Raw genomic sequence first — 20,980 nt, forward strand, 5'->3', positions numbered from 1 at the left:
AGAGCCCAGGTTCGTGTTTATTCCACGCTGAGAGCCTGGGAGTGATCGCTCGTATCCTTGCGTGCTGGATTCTCTGCGGCTTTTTCAGCGAGAACAGTCAGAGATGCCAAGTTTGAATCTTGCCAAGTAGAGGAGTCATAAATTACCATCCATGCGACGCTCAAGCACTTCCTTGCAGATTTCCATCCCGATACTTAGTGGTTTTATTGCTTATCTGTCTCTTCCCTTTGGCAAACATCTTCCCAATAATATTTACAACTGTGACGCTCTGACGTGGGCTTCTCTTCCTCCGTCCTCCTTGTAAATGTGCTGTTTAGGTTAGGAGCGACACCGACTTGTGGGCGAACGGGCGACGTCGCACGAGTCTCCCAAACAGCTTTAATCGAGTGCAGCCTTAGTTTTGACAGGGACACAAATTCTGTTTTGCAAACTTTTCAGTTCTGCAGCGAAAACACAAAAACACTAATCAGCTATCCGGAGCGCTAATGGAGGCCGAGGGCCTGTCTGAGGTACGGGAACAGTTGAACACAGTGGAGCGGTCTTTCTCCAGCTGGTGGTCTGTGGGAGGTACTGCATGTGAACAGCTGTTTATTTGCCGCGATGTTAGCTAAAAGTGCAGTTAGCTTATAAAAGATTCTGTTTATAATATCAGCTTATTGGCTTAAGATCAGATCACTGGAAAGAAAATGGTGGAAATTTCCTTAGGGTGAGTTGAATAACTTGTTTTTGAACATTATTACAATAGATCTGAATGCAATATGGCTGTAACAAAGCAGCGAGCAGCACTGCGCCCCACGCTCACCAACTGCATCCCGACACCTAAAATAAAATTATTTACACTGAACTGAAAAAATGTTTGTTTTCGCCAAGCAACTCAATTGTATGTGTTTCTTACAAATGGGCCTAAAACGTTATTAGTGCTCACGAAGGACTGTCCTGATTTGCATGTGTTTTCCGTCATTTTAAAGCTCAGAGTCCAGAACTTTCAGAACCTGTAAGCGACTCAAAACGCCTCAGGAGACTCGTCCACGGTTTAACTGTGGCCAGTAACATTTCTAAAAACGTGTCATCCTTCACATTAAGAGCAACAAAGACAGTGAGGTAAGAGACGAATGTTTTCATTTCAGATGGGGAAAACGATTCTCAGCCTGGTGGAGAAACTCTGACTGAGAGGGAAACACAGAACGGGTCCAGGAACGAGGACAAGTCAAAGTCTGAAGACACGGAGAACTCCACTTTTCTCCAGTAACTGGTGGAGAGTAAAAGGAGGAAGTAGTAGAATCCGCCGGTAGCAGCGACTTGGGCTGCAGAGCTTTTCATGGCGGTCTGAGCAAAACGGGTCAGGTTTTCAGAAATGCGACCCGAACCACTTGGAGATGTGGTTCTAAATGCGACCCGAGTCAGTACGGCCGACCCGATGCTCGACAAGCGATGCTGCGCTGCGTCCGCGAAGAAAAACGACAAACATGGCGGACCGGAGTGTTCGGACCTCAACAGCGTCTTCAGATTCAAGAGACATGCTCCGCCATCAGCATCCATGTTTACTTCCACTGAGCATGCTCAGTACATATGACATCACGGCACATACGGGAAAACAGAACCAGAACCTGGCTCAGTACCAGCGGCCGTCTGGAGGTTTGAGAACTGAACCAGCAGAACTTTCTCTGTTAAAGCATAGCAGGAGAGCCGTGGCGCCGTGTTTGACCCGGATCAATCAGAAGAAGAAGAGTTGAGGGGAACCATGGCTGTCTGGGAGCGGGATGAAAAAGTCCAAAGGTCCGGGTTGAGTTTAGCGGTGGTGTTGGTTTTCCAGGTGACCCAACGATCAGATTTCTGTTTTCAGTGCTGATCCGAGGGTCACCATGTTCTTCGTCTTCTCTGGGTTTTTCTCCAGAGGAGAAAACTTCCTTCCCGCCATCTTGGTGCTTCACAGCCGGGATTTTCTCACAGCGGATCCGTGTGAAAACTGGTGGAGGAGGAGAGAGCTGTGCTGAGCATCACAGGGTGTCCACCGCCCTGACGGACGGATCCTTGGTCCTGCTTTAAACAGCAGCGGCTCAGGAGTTTAAAACATTGTTTTTAAAGTCGTCTTCCTTTCGTCTCGTGAAGGATGATGAAGGATGATGAAGGATGATGAAGGATGACGAAGGATGACGAAGGATGACGAAGGATGACGAAGGTGATGAAGGATGATGAAGGATGATGAAGGATGACGAAGGATGACGAAGGATGACGAAGGATGACGAAGGATGACGAAGGATGACGAAGGTGATGAAGGATGTTGAAGGATGTTGAAGGATGTTGAAGGATGACGAAGGATGATGAAGGATGACGAAGGATGACGAAGGATGACGAAGGATGACGAAGGTGATGAAGGATGTTGAAGGATGTTGAAGGATGTTGAAGGATGACGAAGGATGACGAAGGTGATGAAGGATGATGAAGGATGATGAAGGATGACGAAGGATGACGAAGGATGACGAAGGATGACGAAGGATGACGAAGGTGATGAAGGATGTTGAAGGATGTTGAAGGATGTTGAAGGATGACGAAGGATGACGAAGGTGATGAAGGATGATGAAGGATGATGAAGGATGACGAAGGATGACGAAGGATGACGAAGGATGACGAAGGTGATGAAGGATGTTGAAGGATGTTGAAGGATGTTGAAGGATGTTGAAGGATGACGAAGGATGATGAAGGATGACGAAGGATGACGAAGGATGACGAAGGATGACGAAGGTGATGAAGGATGTTGAAGGATGTTGAAGGATGACGAAGGATGACGAAGGTGATGAAGGATGATGAAGGATGATGAAGGATGACGAAGGATGACGAAGGTGATGAAGGATGATGAAGGATGATGAAGGATGACGAAGGATGACGAAGGATGATGAAGGATGACGAAGGATGACGAAGGATGACGAAGGATGACGAAGGATGACGAAGGATGTTGAAGGATGTTGAAGGATGTTGAAGGATGACGAAGGATGACGAAGGATGACGAAGGATGACGAAGGATGACGAAGGATGTTGAAGGATGTTGAAGGATGTTGAAGGATGTTGAAGGATGTTGAAGGATGACGAAGGTGATGAAGGATGTTGAAGGATGTTGAAGGATGTTGAAGGATGTTGAAGGATGACGAAGGATGATGAAGGATGACGAAGGATGACGAAGGTGATGAAGGATGTTGAAGGATGTTGAAGGATGACGAAGGATGACGAAGGATGACGAAGGTGATGAAGGATGATGAAGGATGATGAAGGATGACGAAGGATGACGAAGGTGATGAAGGATGATGAAGGATGATGAAGGATGACGAAGGATGACGAAGGATGATGAAGGATGACGAAGGATGACGAAGGATGACGAAGGATGACGAAGGATGACGAAGGATGTTGAAGGATGTTGAAGGATGTTGAAGGATGACGAAGGATGACGAAGGATGACGAAGGATGACGAAGGATGACGAAGGATGTTGAAGGATGTTGAAGGATGTTGAAGGATGACGAAGGATGACGAAGGATGACGAAGGATGTTGAAGGATGTTGAAGGATGTTGAAGGATGTTGAAGGATGACGAAGGATGTTGAAGGATGACGAAGGATGACGAAGGATGACGAAGGATGACGAAGGATGTTGAAGGATGTTGAAGGATGTTGAAGGATGGCTTCGGTGTCCCAATTAGGAGCCGTGTTTTGATGAGGTGTGGCTGCAGCAGCGCTCTTGCTCCCAGCTTATCCCTTTTCCAGTGATTCCATGTTTCCAGAATAAAGCAGCAGCCGTCCACCTCACACTAAATTTTAAGATGTGGCCTGTTGGGATTTTACTCTACAGACTCCTTTACCTTCACACGCCTTTAAAAAGCCGAGGCCCTTTGATCCTGGGCTTAATTACCACCCTATACATGTCACTGCGAGCGGCGGGAGAGGGAGGGGGGAGTCCTGCAGAGTCCACAGCCGACCTGACGGGTCAGAGGAGCTTCCGGAATATTATCTGGGGTTTTTAACAATTAAACCTTCACTTTTGAAAATGAACAGAAAATTCAGGAGAATATGATGAAGGCTGGCAGGCTGGGCTCAACCAGAACCATTAGGTTGGTTCTTAACGGGATCCACGGTTAGTTTTAACAGACTTTATTTGAGAAACATTAGTTTCATTAATGTTTAGTGTTTACACATGTTATGCAATGCTGCTAACGCTTAATGTATTCTGAGTAAATGGCGTATGCTAGGTGCTAAAGCGTTAGCTAGCTCTCTCCAGCCAGAACAGAGACGTTTTGAGCTTTTGGTTTGAACCGGAGCGCGTCAAACTAGAAGAAGAAAATGTAGAAATGATGAGGGGAAATGAGGATGAGGAGGATTTGATGGAGGAAGGGGAAAGAGTCGACCTGTTTACGGTTAGCATCGGGATCAAAACGTTTTCTCTACTTTATCAGGTCTTTTATTATCTTCCGATTTGATTTGATGTTGCTTTAGCTCCTGATAATGGTGTTAGCTTCTGCTAATAGTGTAAGCTGTAGCTAATGGTGTTAGCTTCTGCTAATCGTGAAAGCTGTAGCTAATGGTGTTAGCTTCTGCTAATCATGAAAGCTGTAGCTAATGGTGTTAGCTTCTGCTAATAGTGTAAGCTGTAGCTAATGGTGTTAGCTTCTGCTAATCATGAAAGCTGTAGCTAATGGTGTTAGCTTCTGCTAATAGTGTAAGCTGTAGCTAATGGTGTTAGCTTCTGTTAATAGTGTAAGCTGTAGCTAATGGTGTTAGCTTCTGCTAAAAGTGTAAGCTGTAGCTAATGGTGTTAGCTTCTGCTAATAGTGTAAGGTGTAAGGTGTAGCTAATGGTGTTAGCTTCTGCTAATAGTGTAAGGTGTAAGGTGTAGCTAATGGTGTTAGCTTCTGCTAATAGTGTAAGCTGTAGCTAATGGTGTCATCTCTTGCTAATGGCATTAGCTCCTGCAAGTGGCAGGAAAGGTGTTAGCATTAGCTAATTACAATAGCTCCTGCTGATGGCATTATCTCTAGCGAATGGTGCTAGCTTATGAAAATTGCTTCTGCAAAAGCCGGTGTGCTAAACATTTTAAAGTTTGCAAATCTGCTACAAAGCTAAACTTAAAATTATCTCTGCTATTAGCGGAAGTGTTCCCACCACTGCTGGTTCCATAAAACACCAGAAAGACGACGTTTGGGGAAATTCAGCAAACCGTTACCAGTTTACATCCGCTGGTGCACCTGCTGCTCTGAGTACGGCACCAAAATACCAAATAAATCCAGAAACAGTAATGATATAGAGTCCAGAAGCACGGCTGGATGTGCAAACAGCAGCGCGAGACGAGACGTTGCGGATTTCAGGGAGTACCTCACAGCTTCCTAATCAACTGTTCTGCAGTGAAAGTCTTGACTTTTAAAAACCGTTTCCAGACACTTTATTAATGCTGCAGTAAAACTGATGGATGGTCTCGTTTTAAAAGTGTCACATTCCTCTCCATCAGGGTCTTAAACCAGCCAGTATCTCTGAATTTACCAAGAACTTCTGGGTCGTCCAGCAGATTTTAACGAGCAGGAAGCTGGCACGGCTCAGCCGCGTGTTAGATGCTGCTGGATGATGGAAATGTGGATCTGCTGGTTTTACCTAATCACTGCAAGTACGAAAGACCCGCAGAACGCCAACAAATACCAAACTGAGTTTCTGCATTCATTACCATGCATAACAGATTATCAGGATGAAAACCTGACAATGGAATGAGTTCTTCCCTTCACCAAATACTGGGGTTTCTCTTTTGCTTTTTTTGTGATATTATGGACAAAACGGATTCAAACATAAATTTACGCAGCAAAAACAGCAGCAATGTAAGAACAAAAGTAAAATCAAAAAGCTCGGCTGCCGCTGTACAATAGCCGCTGCATGCTAGCCGCTGCATGCTAGCCGCTGCGCGCTAGCCGCTGCGTACTAGTCGCTGCGCGCTAGCCGCTGCGTACTAGTCGCTGCGCGCTAGCTGCTGCGTTCTAACTGCTGCGTGCTAGCCGCTGCGTGCTAGCTGCTGCGTGCTAGCCACTGCGTGCTAGCCGCTGCATGCTAGCTGCTGCATGCTAGCCACTGCATGCTAGCCACTGCGCGGTAGCCGCTGCATGCTAGCCGCTGCGTGCTAGCCACTGCGTGCTAGCTGCTGCGCGCTAGCCACTGCGCGGTAGCCGCTGCATGCTAGCCGCTGCGTGCTAGCCACTGCGTGCTAGCTGCTGCGCGCTAACTGCTGCGCGCTAGCTGCTGCGTGCTAGCTGCTGCATGCTAGCCGCTGTCTTTAGCGCCGTCTTGCTGGTTTTGGTCAGTCGGGTGTTGTCATGGCGACGCCGTCCTCCATCTTCATTGTGACTTTATAACGGATATTTTCCTCCTGAATTTTTCCGCTCTAACTCGTCTGTTTGGAAACTGACAGGAGATCCAGTTGAGTCTAACTGGCAGATTTAACCACATCTAGACGGAAACATCCCAGTGATTTCTAGTCGGGTTGTTCTGAACCAGACTGAACCAGAGGGCTACATCCAGCAGAACCAGAACCAGAACCGGCCTCCTGCTGCTGGACGCCGCCGTCTCTCTCTCTCTCTGAACTCTGAAACATTTTTCTAAAAATGTGATGAAATTTCTCCCCATTCCTCTCTGACTTTCCATTTCTCTTCCTGGTTTTGTTTTCATGTTTCCCCGTCTGTCATCGCCGGTCCCTCTTCACCTTTTCCCCCAGTTCCTATCCATCAAGCACGTTTTCTTGTGCTGGGACACATTTTTCCACTTCTTCGGCATAAATCACGCCGGCTGCTCCACTCCCAGCTCCACGTAGTTTTGTTTGACTTCTGGAAACGTGGGAGAAACGGCGAGCGGCTCAGTTCAGAACGGGTCGAACCGAACGAAGGAGCCGAAGGGCGCAGAGAGACGGAAACCCAAAGATTATATTCTAGAGATTCAAGGCAAAGTGAAAAATACCCGTCAAAGAAATGACTCAAATCAGAGTAAAAAAGAATCGTTTAATATTTAAACAGACCAAAATGGTTAAAAAAATAACAAAAGAGGCAAAATAGTTTTTCCAAATCAGTTTCTTTTAAAAAAATGTATGAAACTTTAACAAAAGCTGCATTTGTGTGTCTGTCTGGTGAGTTTCTGGTTAAAATGTTTGCGGGTAGAAAATCCAGACATTTTATTAAAAGTATTTGGTGCTCAATACGGTAAAATATTCAAAATAAAAAGACAAAAAGAAAATTTAAAGTTTAGTTGAGCTTTTATCTGTGAAGATTTGAAAAGTGATAAATTTTCCTTCTCGTCATAATTCACCTCTCATTGTGAATTATGAAATCAGTAAAAGTTTGTGTGTGGACCCTGATGAGCTGCAGGTCAGAGGGTGTACTTACTTTACAGAGTGTTGTTTCAGCCGGTGGGGGGCAGGGGGCGCTGCTGCTCAGGCCGCTTTGCGCCACCAGAGGCTCACATGCAGAATGCAGCCGAGGGACGACTGCAGCAGAGGTCACTGAAGGTCAAACGCACAACAGACACGACTTCCTCCTGGTCCGAATTCGTATCGAGAACGGGTCAAGGCCGGATCTGTTTCCAGATCCAAGGAGAACTTTAAGGATCCGGTCAGTTTTCTGTCATCCACTCTGCTCACATGTGGAGGAAGCAGCTGAGTTGAGGTGACGGATCCCAGAGCAAGAAAATACACACAGAGTTTAAGCTGAGCTTCCTAAAGTTCTGCTGTGGTTCTGGAGTTTTGTTGACCCCTCTGGGCCACCGTATGCTCTTCCTGACAGCATCGGGTCGGTCCAGAGGCCCAGACAGCGCTGGGATGTTTTCAGGTTTTCACCGACATGCTGCAGGCTACCATCCGCACCGAAAGCACCAGCAGGTGGTTTATCACGTTCTGGGTCTGACCCGACCAGACGGCTGCGGCGTTTCCGAGCCGCTGCGCCGCCGGGCCGCTGCGGCCCGGCGCCTTCTGGAGCGGCCGGCCGCTCCGTCCGCCAAGCCGTCTGCAGCAGATGCCAACCAGGACGGAGCGAAACCCAGACAGAGCCGTCCTCCGGACCGGGCCTGCCAGCACCGGCAAATATTCACGGCGTTGCCAGGAGAGTAAAACGGATCTGCAGCCACTTCATTAATTTGTCAGGTGGTCTGAAGAAAAGCTTTTATTTTTAGCTTCTTTCACAACAAAGAGCTGAGAGTTTGGCTGCACCAGTAAAAACAACCAAATGGAGATTATTCTTCATTAAACCACCAGAACTCTTCCATTAAGGAGACATTTTCCTTTTTATGGATGTTTTTCATAAAAAACAGTCACTGAAGCGTGAAGGCGTCTAACTCCAGGTCACCAGATCCATGAAGGCGTCTAACTCCAGGTCACAGATCCATGAAGGCGTCTAACTCCAGGTCACCAGATCCATGAAGGCGTCTAACTCCAGGTCACATGAAGGCGTCTAACTCCAGGTCACAGATCCATGAAGGCGTCTAACTCCAGGTCACATGAAGGCGTCTAACTCCAGGTCACCAGATCCATGAAGGCGTCTAACTCCAGGTCACAGATCCATGAAGGCGTCTAACTCCAGGTCACAGATCCATGAAGGCGTCTAACTCCAGGTCACAGATCCATGAAGGCGTCTAACTCCAGGTCACCAGATCCATGAAGGCGTCTAACTCCAGGTCACCAGATCCATGAAGGCGTCTAACTCCAGGTCACATGAAGGCGTCTAACTCCAGGTCACCAGATCCATGAAGGCGTCTAACTCCAGGTCACATGAAGGCGTCTAACTCCAGGTCACCAGATCCATGAAGGCGTCTAACTCCAGGTCACAGATCCATGAAGGCGTCTAACTCCAGGTCACAGATCCATGAAGGCGTCTAACTCCAGGTCACAGATCCATGAAGGCGTCTAACTCCAGGTCACAGATCCATGAAGGCGTCTAACTCCAGGTCACCAGATCCATGAAGGCGTCTAACTCCAGGTCACAGATCCATGAAGGCGTCTAACTCCAGGTCACAGATCCATGAAGGCGTCTAACTCCAGGTCACCAGATCCATGAAGGCGTCTAACTCCAGGTCACAGATCCATGAAGGCGTCTAACTCCAGGTCACAGATCCATGAAGGCGTCTAACTCCAGGTCACCAGATCCATGAAGGCGTCTAACTCCAGGTCACAGATCCGGGAGGCGTCTAACTCCAGGTCACCAGATCCATGAAGGCGTCTAACTCCAGGTCACCAGATCCATGAAGGCGTCTAACTCCAGGTCACCAGATCCATGAAGGAGGCGAAGCAGCAGCAGGTCCAAACGTTTTACCAACCAGAAACAAAGTGTCAACATTTCCTGCTTCCTTTTACCTGGACAGACATAAAAATCATAGATTTAATAAAACAGAGCTGCGAACTATTGAGGCATAAAATCTCCTAAATGTTGACAGGATTTGAGTCTTGAGTTGTTGAGTTTACTGAATTTCTGGATGTTTGCAGTTTTTACTATGAAGCTGAGCTTTGAGTTGGACTTTTACACTTTTTTATTAAAACCAAGTATTTCTGAATTTCGGGCCGATCAAAATGACTTTGAGGTCCACAGTTGGCCCCCCGACCTCCATTTAGACCCCTTTGCTTTATAGGTTTAGATTTTACATCTGAGCAAAAACAAAGAAAAACTTCTGCAAAGTTTAAAGTTTAAGTCAAAGAATAAATGCAGAAATGTTTTTATTTAAAGAAAACAGAAACTTTTTATCTAATTATTTCACAAAACCTTCGCTGATCCAGACTGGGATCTGAACTGGGATCCAGAGTGGGATCCGGACTGGGATCTGGACTGGAATCTGAACTGGGATCTGGACTGGGATCTGAACTGGGATCTGGACTGGAATCTGAACTGGGATCTGGACTGGGATCTGAACTGGGATCTGGACTGGAATCTGAACTGGGATCTGGACTGGAATCTGAACTCGGATCCGGACTGGGATCCAGATTGGGATCCGGTCGGGGATTCGGACTGGGATCCAGACTGGGATCTGGACTCTGATCCAGACTGGGATCCAGACTGGGATCTGGACTGGAATCTGGACTGGAATCTGGACTGGAATCTGGACTGGGATCCAGACTGGGATCTGGACTCTGATCCAGATTGGGATCCAGATTGGGATCCGGTCGGGGATTCGGACTGGGATCTGGACTCGGATCCGGACTGGGATCCAGACTGGGATCCGGTCGGGGATCTGGCCGGGGCTCTGCGTGTTCTCCTTAGTTACTCCAGTAAAGCACAGACGTGGATAATTCATGAGTGATTTCAGGTCGTAGCTGATGGAAACGTTCCTGCGTGGGGAGCTGAGTGTTTGTGGTTTCGACCAATGGGAAGGCTCCGTCCTCCTGACTCGGGTCGCGGTTCATCTCCTCGCCCTGCTGGCTCATGGCTGCCAGCCGCCCCCTGTAATGATTCGCTGCTTTCAGCCTGTTGATTCTGTGGCCTCTCTGGGTTCTACGACGGATCGCCTGCCTGGAATCCCCCAGGATTTCATCTGTCACCTGTTTTACCTGCTGCTGGTTTTCTGCATCGGGAAACACAAAATGCTGCCTGATCGGTTGGCATTGGTGGCTATCTGGAGTAGAGATGAGTAGTTAGCATCTTACCTGCTGCTAAGAGTCGCTTTACAAGAACTCAGACCCAAAACCTTGAGAGCACTGAGACGTTCCTCAGTGTTTCACTTTATCAGTATTTGCCAAACAACAAATACAGGTCCTTCTAAAAAAATTAGCATATTGTGATAAAATATGCTGATTTTTTTAATTTTGGGTTTTCATGAGCTCTATGCAAAAATCATCAGTATTAAAACAATAAAAGACCTGAAATATTTCAGTTGTTGTGCAATGAATCTAAAATATATGACAGTTTAATTTTTATCATTACATTATGGAAAATAATTAGCTTTATCACAATATGCTAATTTTTTGAGAAGGACCTGTACTGCTGCGCTAACGTCCAACAAGTGCTATGCTAACAAAGCTAACTGCTAGTATATCAAGCTAACACAGTTAGCTTAGCAGTGCAAATGTTTTACACTTTTGAAAATAGCAACAATGTGAAGAACTTTATGATGGATAACTAATAGTTTAATTAATTTAATTAAATCAGCTGAAAAAGTGCAATATTTAAATTTGTTGTTCTGTTTTAAAGAACCAAAGAAAGGATTCAGAATACAGAACAATGTAGAAAAAGAGGAAAGTTAGGTAGAAGGAAAAGCTGCAGAAAACCTGAGAGGAGAAAAACTTAAACTCGTTTTTACTGCAGTGACGAGACGAACCTGCATGTTACTGTGGATATTTTAAATATTTCTCACCTTTATGCCGACTTTCTTCCCTCCCACTGCGAACAGTTTAGTCTTTTTGAGCCTCGATGTTAAAAACACTCAGAGAATCAAAATGCAAACATAAAAAAAGCTTCTCAGAAAAACAAAACCCGCTGCGACATTTACAAGCTAAAAAACATTTCAGTTATTTAGATGGTATTTCAGCAGCTTGTTGAAAGTTTTCTTTACTCAACCATAAGTTTTAATCAAGTGAAGTATTTCCTTGCATTCAGTTGTTTGCGGCCATGTTGATTGCCAGCAGGAATCTCGATGCTGGCGTGTTTTACTGCGTGGGATTAGCCTGGATTAACTTCGGAGGATTGAGAAATGTTTCGTAAGCGGGAAAGTGGCTTCATGAACGCAGTTTGATCACTTCTCAAAACGCAGATCCGTCCAACAAAATCACTTTAGAGAAGGTCTGCTTTCCATCCTTCTGGAAGGGTCAAAGGTCACCTCTAGGCCACCTGCAGCAGTCCAAACGTTTCATCATTTCCTCCCTTTGTTCTCTGCAGTGACCCTGAAATCCAGGAGAGGATTTGGGCCAGTTTGTTTGAAAACGGTAGATCAGCTCGATCCACCCTGAGGCCATTTGCAATAATCTGGACCAACCGGCCCAAACTTTGATTGGTGAGCAGCAGCTCCAGTTTCTGTGGGTCCAGGAAGCGGTGGTCATGGTTCTGGATGTGTTCGAAGTGAAAACATCCAGACCCGTCCGGGACGCTCGGATGAAGCTTTGAGTTGTAGGTAATGAGACGTTTTCCCCTGAAACGTCTGGACTGCAGGATGCGACTTTTCCAAAGCCCTGGCCGGAGACCGGACAGACAGACAGACAGACCCGAGTTCTGACGTCCTCCACGAAGGAGAAAACATCTTTCCACATTGGTTCTTCAGCATTCCTGCTTCTCTCTAAACCCAGAGCCAAACTCCAGGACTGTGCCTGGTTGTGGTGGACCGAATTCTGACTAATCTGTTCTTTCAGTGCAAACTTAAAGGATCAGGTTTAAAGTCATGGAGAGAAGATCAGGAGGCTGGCAGCCCAGCAGCGGATGGTATCTGCGGTCAGGAAGGCCTTGTCTGGATTTCCTGGGTTCAGAGGTGGCCGGTTCCCAAGCTCTGTTTGGCAGCTCCGCACCGAGGAAAGTTGGATTTGTTAAATACTTCCATAAGTTCACCTTTCATGCCTCATTCTCAGGAAACTTACATTTCTAAACCTCTGGAAGTTCAGCAGCACAGCAGCAGTTCAAACTCTGCAGTTTCTGCACATCAGGACGAGGTGAAATGATTCGTTCTTTAGCGTCTACCTAGGACGGGTCAAAGGTCATCTCCAAATCATCTGAAGTCCCCCATTCTCCAGAGAGGAAGAATATTCCCAAGATGGCTGCCAACCTTCCCAGTACTGGATGTCCCAGCAGATTCAGCCCAAACTCAGAGCTCAGAGAAATGAACCCAGATCCGAACCACAGACTCAGTTAGCAGGTCAAAGGTCATGAATCTGATCCAGTATGGCTGCTTGGAAGGGTCGAAGGAGGAAGCCTCGTCTCTCTAGAAACAAGATGGTGGCAGGACTGAGGTCAGCAGAGCTGTGGGTGAAGGATGAGACTTTTGGGACAATGTCCTCTAAACGGATGAGACCAGATCAGAGACGTTGGACCAAAATGGAGGAAACCTGATGGTCTGAGCTCGTTTGGCTCCTAGCAGTCACACAGCGGGCGAGGAGGCCAGAATAACCAAACTGGGTCATCAACCAAACAAAGATCCCAAACACAGCAGCAGAAATACAGCAGAATGCCCCCAAAAAGAATAATAATTAAGGCCCTGAAATGGCCTACTCAAAGTCCAGAACTCAGCTGAGCAGTAACGGGAAATGAAGCAGTTAAAGAAAAACTCATTGTTTCAGTTTTTTGCTAACTGTGATGCTATGGTTTCAGCCAGAACGGACGCTAATCTAAACGGTTTACGTTCAACTACTTGGAGAATTTTTAACAGTCGAAAAACCAAAACTCAGATGTGAAGCTTTACAACACAGGCAAGCAAGTTAGCGCTTCTGAATTTATCTACAAATGCTTCATTAGGGGAAGCTAAGTGTGCTAAATGTTTACAAAGTTAGCTAAAGTGCTAAACAAAAAGTCCTCCACTCAAATGTTGAACTTTATTCAGCTGAAAGTTGTCAATTAGAATTGAACCCAAACATTAGATTAGGGGAAGCTAAGTGTGCTAACGTGAAGAAAAACACCAACATGCTGAACCAGACATTTGTTCTGCTATTAGCGCGTTAGCAGAAGTGCTCTCACCACCAGGACCAGCAAATAAAGGTTAGTTAATTAAATAGAAACCCTGAAACATTAAATTGCAGAAAATAAAAACTACAATGTAGGAGTTTTGTTTTAATGTTCAGATGCGACTCTGACGGGAACAACAGCCTGAGGTGAAGATCATCATCAGTTTTCCAAAATCTAACGGAAGAAGTTTTCACGCCCTGCATGTTTTCATCCAGTTTTCTGACCGGAGGGTTCATAGGTCGGGATAATCCCCCGGATCGCGCGGCTTCCCGATCCCGCTGCTGTTTTTCCAGCCATGCGGCTCGGAGTCGGCGTTTTGGAAGCACCTGGTTCCCATTTAGCTGGCCTATAAATAGACTCCTGTGAGGGCCAGCTGTTGGGGTCAAATGGCTGCTACATGGGTCACAAGGGACAAGATGGCGTCTCGTAATCAGGTGCAGCTGCTTTGATCCACTTCTCCGTTTCCTTCTCCGTTTCCTTCTCCGTTTCCTTCTCCGTTTCCTTCTCCGTTTCCTTCTCCGTTTCCTTTGCTGCCGTGTTTCGATCCGTTGGAAGTTAAATCACGACGGTTCGCAGCTGTAGACGGTTCTCCTGGAATCAGCCTGGAGATGTTCCGGTTGTTCGATTTCGGACCGTGGCTGCAGGTGGGACAGCGGGATCTTCAGAACCAGACTCCTCGGTTCTGACGCCACGGCAACAAGATAAACATGGCTGCCAACACCAGCATGGTCGCTTCTGTTGGTGACCACCGTCTGAAACCTGATGGCTGCTGGTTCGTTACCTCCCATTCCTGCAGGCCACAGAGCCTCTGAGCAAGGCGCCAAGACCAGGGGCACATTCCTTCTTTCCTTACGCCAATCCTTTCTTCCTTCCTCTCTTCCTCCCTCCATCTTGTTGCTCTCCTCTGTCCTCCGTCTCTTCCCGTCTTCCTCTTTTAACCTCGGCGTTTCGTTTCGCTGCTTCTGGCCGGTCAGGTGAACCATCGGCCGTTCAGGATGTTTGCTTTGGACTGAGCGCGTGCAGAGTGAGCTCATGTAATCTGTGCTGGCCGTGTTGAATGCGTGCATCACGATGTTCTAGTTTCCTGGAGCCGGCCGGGACCAGATGTTTGGATGCTGCAACTCTCTGCCCTGTTAGCTCTCGGCCTGTTTGCAGGAATTACAGACCTACATCTCAGAAATGTTGCTGCTGCTTCACTCGTTTTAGTTCAGACGCGGTTCGTCTAACTTAGTAAATATTTAAATCATCTCGTCGCTCAGCAGGCGGATTGTAGCAGCTAACTGTCACGCGGTTTCAGTGCTAAATTAAGACAACCACACACCAAGCGGTGGCTACTTCCTTTTAGCTTAATGCTACATCCATTCTGAAGCTAGCTACTGATTGAATGGCATCACGAACTGAGCAACCGGGGCTGGCAAAGAGAAGGACTACTAGCTTTGGATAGGCTAACAACTAGCATAGCCTACTTTGTTCTTTAAAATAACCTTCATCAAGAAAAATAAGCATCATACATTAGATGCATTGATGTGTTTATTGTAATCCAACATGGCATCAAGCATAAAAACACTAACAGAGCTGAAGTTAGCTGGAAATCGAGGATTCCGGTTTGATTCCATCTTTTTTCTGTTATTAATATAAACAGAAAGAAATCCATAAAAATAGGTACCATAAACTATTTTAAACTTGAACTAATTAAAGATGCTCAGTGTAGTGAAAAATTATGTGGAATTGACCTTTAGCCATCAGATGAATCAGAGGCCGAAGTCGGAAGCCAACTTCAGCTTTGAATAACTTACAGCATGTTTCTACTTGGTCTAATGTACAGACATTATATGCAGGTGACTATAGTCGGTTATGCTAGTTGTCAGTCAGTCCATAGTATATGCTAGGCTATCTGTGCTAATGGACAACAGAGGAAGACAAGGCTAATGCTAAACTATTGAAGGCTAACAGCAGCAAATCCAATGCTAAAGTATCCATGCTAACGGCCAGCAGAATAAGAATGCAATCCAGTGGGTAACCAGCCAAGCATGCTAGATGTTAGCCAACCATGCTAGTTGTTAGCCTGTCCATAGCTCATACTAGCTAGTGCTCTCCTGCGCCCGTGGCTCATTTAGCGTGCTGGTCGATAGTTAATCAGACCAGTAGCTGGTTTCTGAGTGGATGCAGCCTCCTGGTGTGTGACGGTCCTAATTTTGGCGCTGATAGCGCTCCATAGCTCTGCAGCAGACCTGGATGTTTCTGCCTGCAGAGTGAACATTGTGCTGGATGTAAAACCCGAGCGTTGATTAGAGTTTCTGCACCAGTGAGCCGGCCCGGCCCGGCCCGGCCCACTGCTGCCCACGCCGACAGACGGTTCCGCTGCCTCGGCTTTTATTGGTTCCTGCTGTAATCTGAACACACTGGTTCTCTTTAAGCCCGGCTCACGCTAGGTGTGGCACAGTGGCAGCCGAGAGGAAGCCCAGCGGGCCGCGGGCTGAGCCGCTGCAGGAGCCGGTGGGCTGCCAGCGAACGGCGTGGTGCGAATCAGAGCGCGGAGCGGACAGAACCCTGACATGGACGCGGAGCGCTGCCGGGTCCAGCTCAGTCACAGCGCTCCCTGCGAACCGGGAGAAATGAACAAATCAAACCTGAACCCGTCCAGTTGCTGTTTCCACATCGCCAGCGACGTGTGAAAAGAACAAAAGCAAAAAATTACAGAAATAAGTTATAAAAGTGAAGTTTAATCCAAGCATCAGAACAAGCTGAAAATGAATCCAAAACGTTAATCCCTTATTCCTCCTCCCTGGACTTTCTCTGGTTGTTCAAAATAAAATTCAAAAATATTTATTCATCACAAACATCCCCAGTTGTTTTTAAAGGTGATGCTGTAGCAGTCTGTGTTTCAGTGAATCTGAAGAGGCCTCTGACTGAAGACTGTTGCTCTATGGCTGCCTCATGCTAACATGCTAACAGCTCAACGTCGAGGCAGTAGAAACGATTTTCCACAGCAACATGGTGGATGACATCATCAGTTGTTAGCTAGCTCTGCTAATCCACCTCCTTTGCTTTTGCCTCTTTTCTCCCTCTGTTAAAATATAAACAGTAAGCAAATTTTTCAATTAGCAGAAATGAGCAGATACGAAGGCTCCCGGCTGGGAAAAAAATCTGAATTAAATACGTTAAAATTTGTAACGGGTTGTAATGAATTGTCTTGTTGCCATGGTAACGCTGGCTCCATATTTCCCATAAACCTCGTCTGGCGGTAATGGGGAGCCCGCCATGTTTTTAAAACATTCCTGAAGCCTCTGCTGAGGTTGTCCAGCTTCAGCTGCTGCTCAGAGCGCGGGGACCAGGACGGGATCATGGAGGGGTCAGAGGTCAGTCCAGTGGGGGTCAGCAGGCTTGATAAGGTCAAAAGGTTCCTGGTAGGAAGGATTCGCAGTGCAGAGGAATAAATCCTCCTGCTGATCCAGAATATAACGATCACTTCCTGATCAAACCGATCCATCGGAACCATTTCAGCTAAAAACGCTCAAAACTTTTACTGAAGAGTCGATTCTTTACACCGATGAGGCGGCTGCTCCTTGTTGGGTTATTCTATCTTTTCTTTTCTTTCTTAGTTTTTTCCTTCCTTCCTTTTTGCTTTCCTTCTTTCCTTGCATCTTTCCTTCTATAGTTCTTCCTTCTTTCTTTACTCTTTCTTTTCTTTCTTCCTTTCTTGGAAGTTAAACTTTTTATCAGTTCATTTTCTGTTTGAGTCGAAGAGCCGTCGTTTCATTTCGAGGAGCCGTTGTGTCCCATCTAAGAGCCGTCGTTTCATTTCGAGGAGCCGTTGTTTTCCATCTAGGAGTCGTCATTTCCCATCTAGGAGCCGTCGTTTCATTTCGAGGAGCCGTTGTTTCCCATCTAGGAGCCATTGTTTCCCATCTAGGAGTCGTCATTTCCCATCTAGGAGCCGTCGTTTCCCGTCTAGGAGCCGTCGTTTCCCATCTAGGACCCATCGTTTCATTTCGAGGAGCCGTTGTTTCCCATCTAGGAGCCGTCGTTTCCCATTTAGGACCCGTCGTTTCATTTCGAGGAGCCGTTGTTTCCCATCTAGGAGCCGTCGTTTCCCATCTAGGAGCCATCGTTTCCCATCTAGGAAATGTTGTTTCCCAGCGAGGAGCCGTCGTTTCCCGTCTAGGAGCCGTCGTTTCCCATCTAGGACCCATCGTTTCATTTTGAGGAGCCGTTGTTTCCCATCTAGGAGCCGTCGTTTCCCATCTAGGAGCCGTCGTTTCCCATTTAGGAAATGTTGTTTCCCATCTAGGAAATGTTGTTTCCCATCTAGGAGCCGTCGTTTCCCATCTAGGAGCCATCGTTTCCCATCTAGGACCCATCGTTTCATTTCGAGGAGCCGTTGTTTCCCATCTAGGAGCCGTCGTTTCCCATTTAGGACCCGTCGTTTCATTTCGAGGAGCCGTTGTTTCCCATCTAGGAGCCGTCGTTTCCCATCTAGGAGCCGTCGTTTCCCATCTAGGAGCCATCGTTTCCCATCTAGGAAATGTTGTTTCCCAGCGAGGAGCCATCGTTTCCCGTCTAGGAGCCGTCGTTTCCCATCTAGGACCCATCGTTTCATTTTGAGGAGCCGTTGTTTCCCATCTAGGAGCCGTCGTTTCCCATTTAGGACCCGTCGTTTCATTTCGAAGAGCCGTTGTTTCCCATCTAGGAGCCGTCGTTTCCCATCTAGGAAATGTTGTTTCCCATCTAGGAAATGTTGTTTCCCATCTAGGAGCCATTGTTTCCCATCTAGGAAATGTTGTTTCCCAGCGAGGAGCCGTCGTTTCCCATCTAGGAGCCGTCATTTCCCATCTAGGAGCCGTCGTTTCCCATCTAGGACCCATCGTTTCATTTCGAGGAGCCGTTGTTTCCCATCTAGGAGCCGTCGTTTCCCATTTAGGACCCGTCGTTTCATTTCGAGGAGCCGTTGTTTCCCATCTAGGAGCCGTCGTTTCCCATCTAGGAGCCGTCGTTTCCCATCTAGGAAATGTTGTTTCCCAGCGAGGAGCCGTCGTTTCCCGTCTAGGAGCCGTCGTTTCCCATCTAGGACCCATCGTTTCATTTCGAGGAGCCGTTGTTTCCCATCTAGGAGCCATCGTTTCCCATCTAGGAGCCGTCGTTTCCCATCTAGGAGCCGTCGTTTCCCATTTAGGACCCGTCGTTTCATTTCGAGGAGCCGTTGTTTCCCATCTAGGAGCCATCGTTTCCCATCTAGGAGCCGTCGTTTCCCATCTAGGAGCCGTTGTTTCCCATTTAGGACCCGTCGTTTCATTTCGAGGAGCCTTTGTTTCCCATCTAGGAGCCATCGTTTCCCATCTAGGAGCCGTCGTTTCCCATCTAGGAGCCGTTGTTTCCCATCTAGGAGCCGTCGTTTCCCATCTAGGAAATGTTGTTTCCCAGCGAGGAGCCGTCGTTTCCCATTGAGGAGCCGTCGTTTCCCATTTAGGACCCGTCGTTTCATTTCGAGGAGCCGTTGTTTCCCATCTAGGAGCCGTCGTTTCCCATCTAGGAGCCATCGTTTCCCATCTAGGACCCATCGTTTCATTTTGAGGAGCCGTTGTTTCCCATCTAGGAGCCGTCGTTTCCCATTTAGGACCCGTCGTTTCATTTCGAAGAGCCGTTGTTTCCCATCTAGGAGCCGTCGTTTCCCATCTAGGAAATGTTGTTTCCCATCTAGGAAATGTTGTTTCCCATCTAGGAGCCATTGTTTCCCATCTAGGAAATGTTGTTTCCCAGCGAGGAGCCGTCGTTTCCCATCTAGGAGCCGTCATTTCCCATCTAGGAGCCGTCGTTTCCCATCTAGGACCCATCGTTTCATTTCGAGGAGCCGTTGTTTCCCATCTAGGAGCCGTCGTTTCCCATTTAGGACCCGTCGTTTCATTTCGAGGAGCCGTTGTTTCCCATCTAGGAGCCGTCGTTTCCCATCTAGGAGCCGTCGTTTCCCATCTAGGAAATGTTGTTTCCCAGCGAGGAGCCGTCGTTTCCCGTCTAGGAGCCGTCGTTTCCCATCTAGGACCCATCGTTTCATTTCGAGGAGCCGTTGTTTCCCATCTAGGAGCCATCGTTTCCCATCTAGGAGCCGTCGTTTCCCATCTAGGAGCCGTCGTTTCCCATTTAGGACCCGTCGTTTCATTTCGAGGAGCCGTTGTTTCCCATCTAGGAGCCGTTGTTTCCCATCTAGGAGCCGTCGTTTCCCATCTAGGAGCCGTTGTTTCCCATTTAGGACCCGTCGTTTCATTTCGAGGAGCCGTTGTTTCCCATCTAGGAGCCATCGTTTCCCATCTAGGAGCCGTCGTTTCCCATCTAGGAGCCGTTGTTTCCCATCTAGGAGCCGTCGTTTCCCATCTAGGAAATGTTGTTTCCCAGCGAGGAGCCGTCGTTTCCCATTGAGGAGCCGTCGTTTCCCATTTAGGACCCATCGTTTCATTTCGAGGAGCCGTTGTTTCCCATCTAGGAGCCATCGTTTCCCATCTAGGAGCCGTCGTTTCCCATCTAGGAGCCGTTGTTTCCCATTTAGGACCCGTCGTTTCATTTCGAGGAGCCGTTGTTTCCCATCTAGGAGCCGTCGTTTCCCATCTAGGAGCCGTCGTTTCCCATCTAGGAAATGTTGTTTCCCATCTAGGAGCCGTCGTTTCCCATCTAGGAGCCGTCGTTTCCCATCTAGGAAATGTTGTTTCCCAGCGAGGAGCCGTCGTTTCCCATCTAGGAGCCGTCGTTTCCCATCTAGGAGCCATCGTTTCACATCGAGGAGCCGTCGTTTCCAGGTGTTTTTGTTGCAGGACACTGGCTCCAGGTACAGGTCAAGTATTTATCAGGACCATTTCCGTTTGTCAGGAAATGTGACACATTTAGTATCCCGTTGCATTTTCTCCTTCGTCCAGGTAGAGGATCTGAAAAGAGACTCTCTAACTTCGGTCTTGGTTGTTCTTTTCAACAAACTAATTTTCCCAATAGTACCACATAAAGAAACATCTGTGAAGGCAGGAAAACTTTAGACAACAGAACTTCTTGTACAACAACCAAAGAGTTTTAGGACCAAACATGAGCCAACAGTTTTACAGCTTCATCAATTTCTCATTATGATGTGGTCGTGTCTGAGATCTGTGAGAAGAACGGTTAACACCCTGCTGCAGTTTCTGACTCGAACTAAATTACGTTTTTCTCCTGCGGGCTCGCTCCAGTTACGTCTCATTACTGTTAGCTTTCGGTCCCACGTTATAAAAAGCTGCTGTGATTTAGCGACGGTTGCTCTGGGCGGTTATTTGGTCACGTTTCCTTCGGCTCGGCGCTCCGGTGAGAAAGTCAGGCGGATGTCGACCTTTTCAGACGGGA

Source organism: Poecilia reticulata, chromosome 2 (genome assembly GCF_904066995.2).
Source record: "Poecilia reticulata chromosome 2, P_reticulata-male-v2, whole genome shotgun sequence".
Lineage (NCBI taxonomy): Eukaryota > Metazoa > Chordata > Actinopteri > Cyprinodontiformes > Poeciliidae > Poecilia > Poecilia reticulata.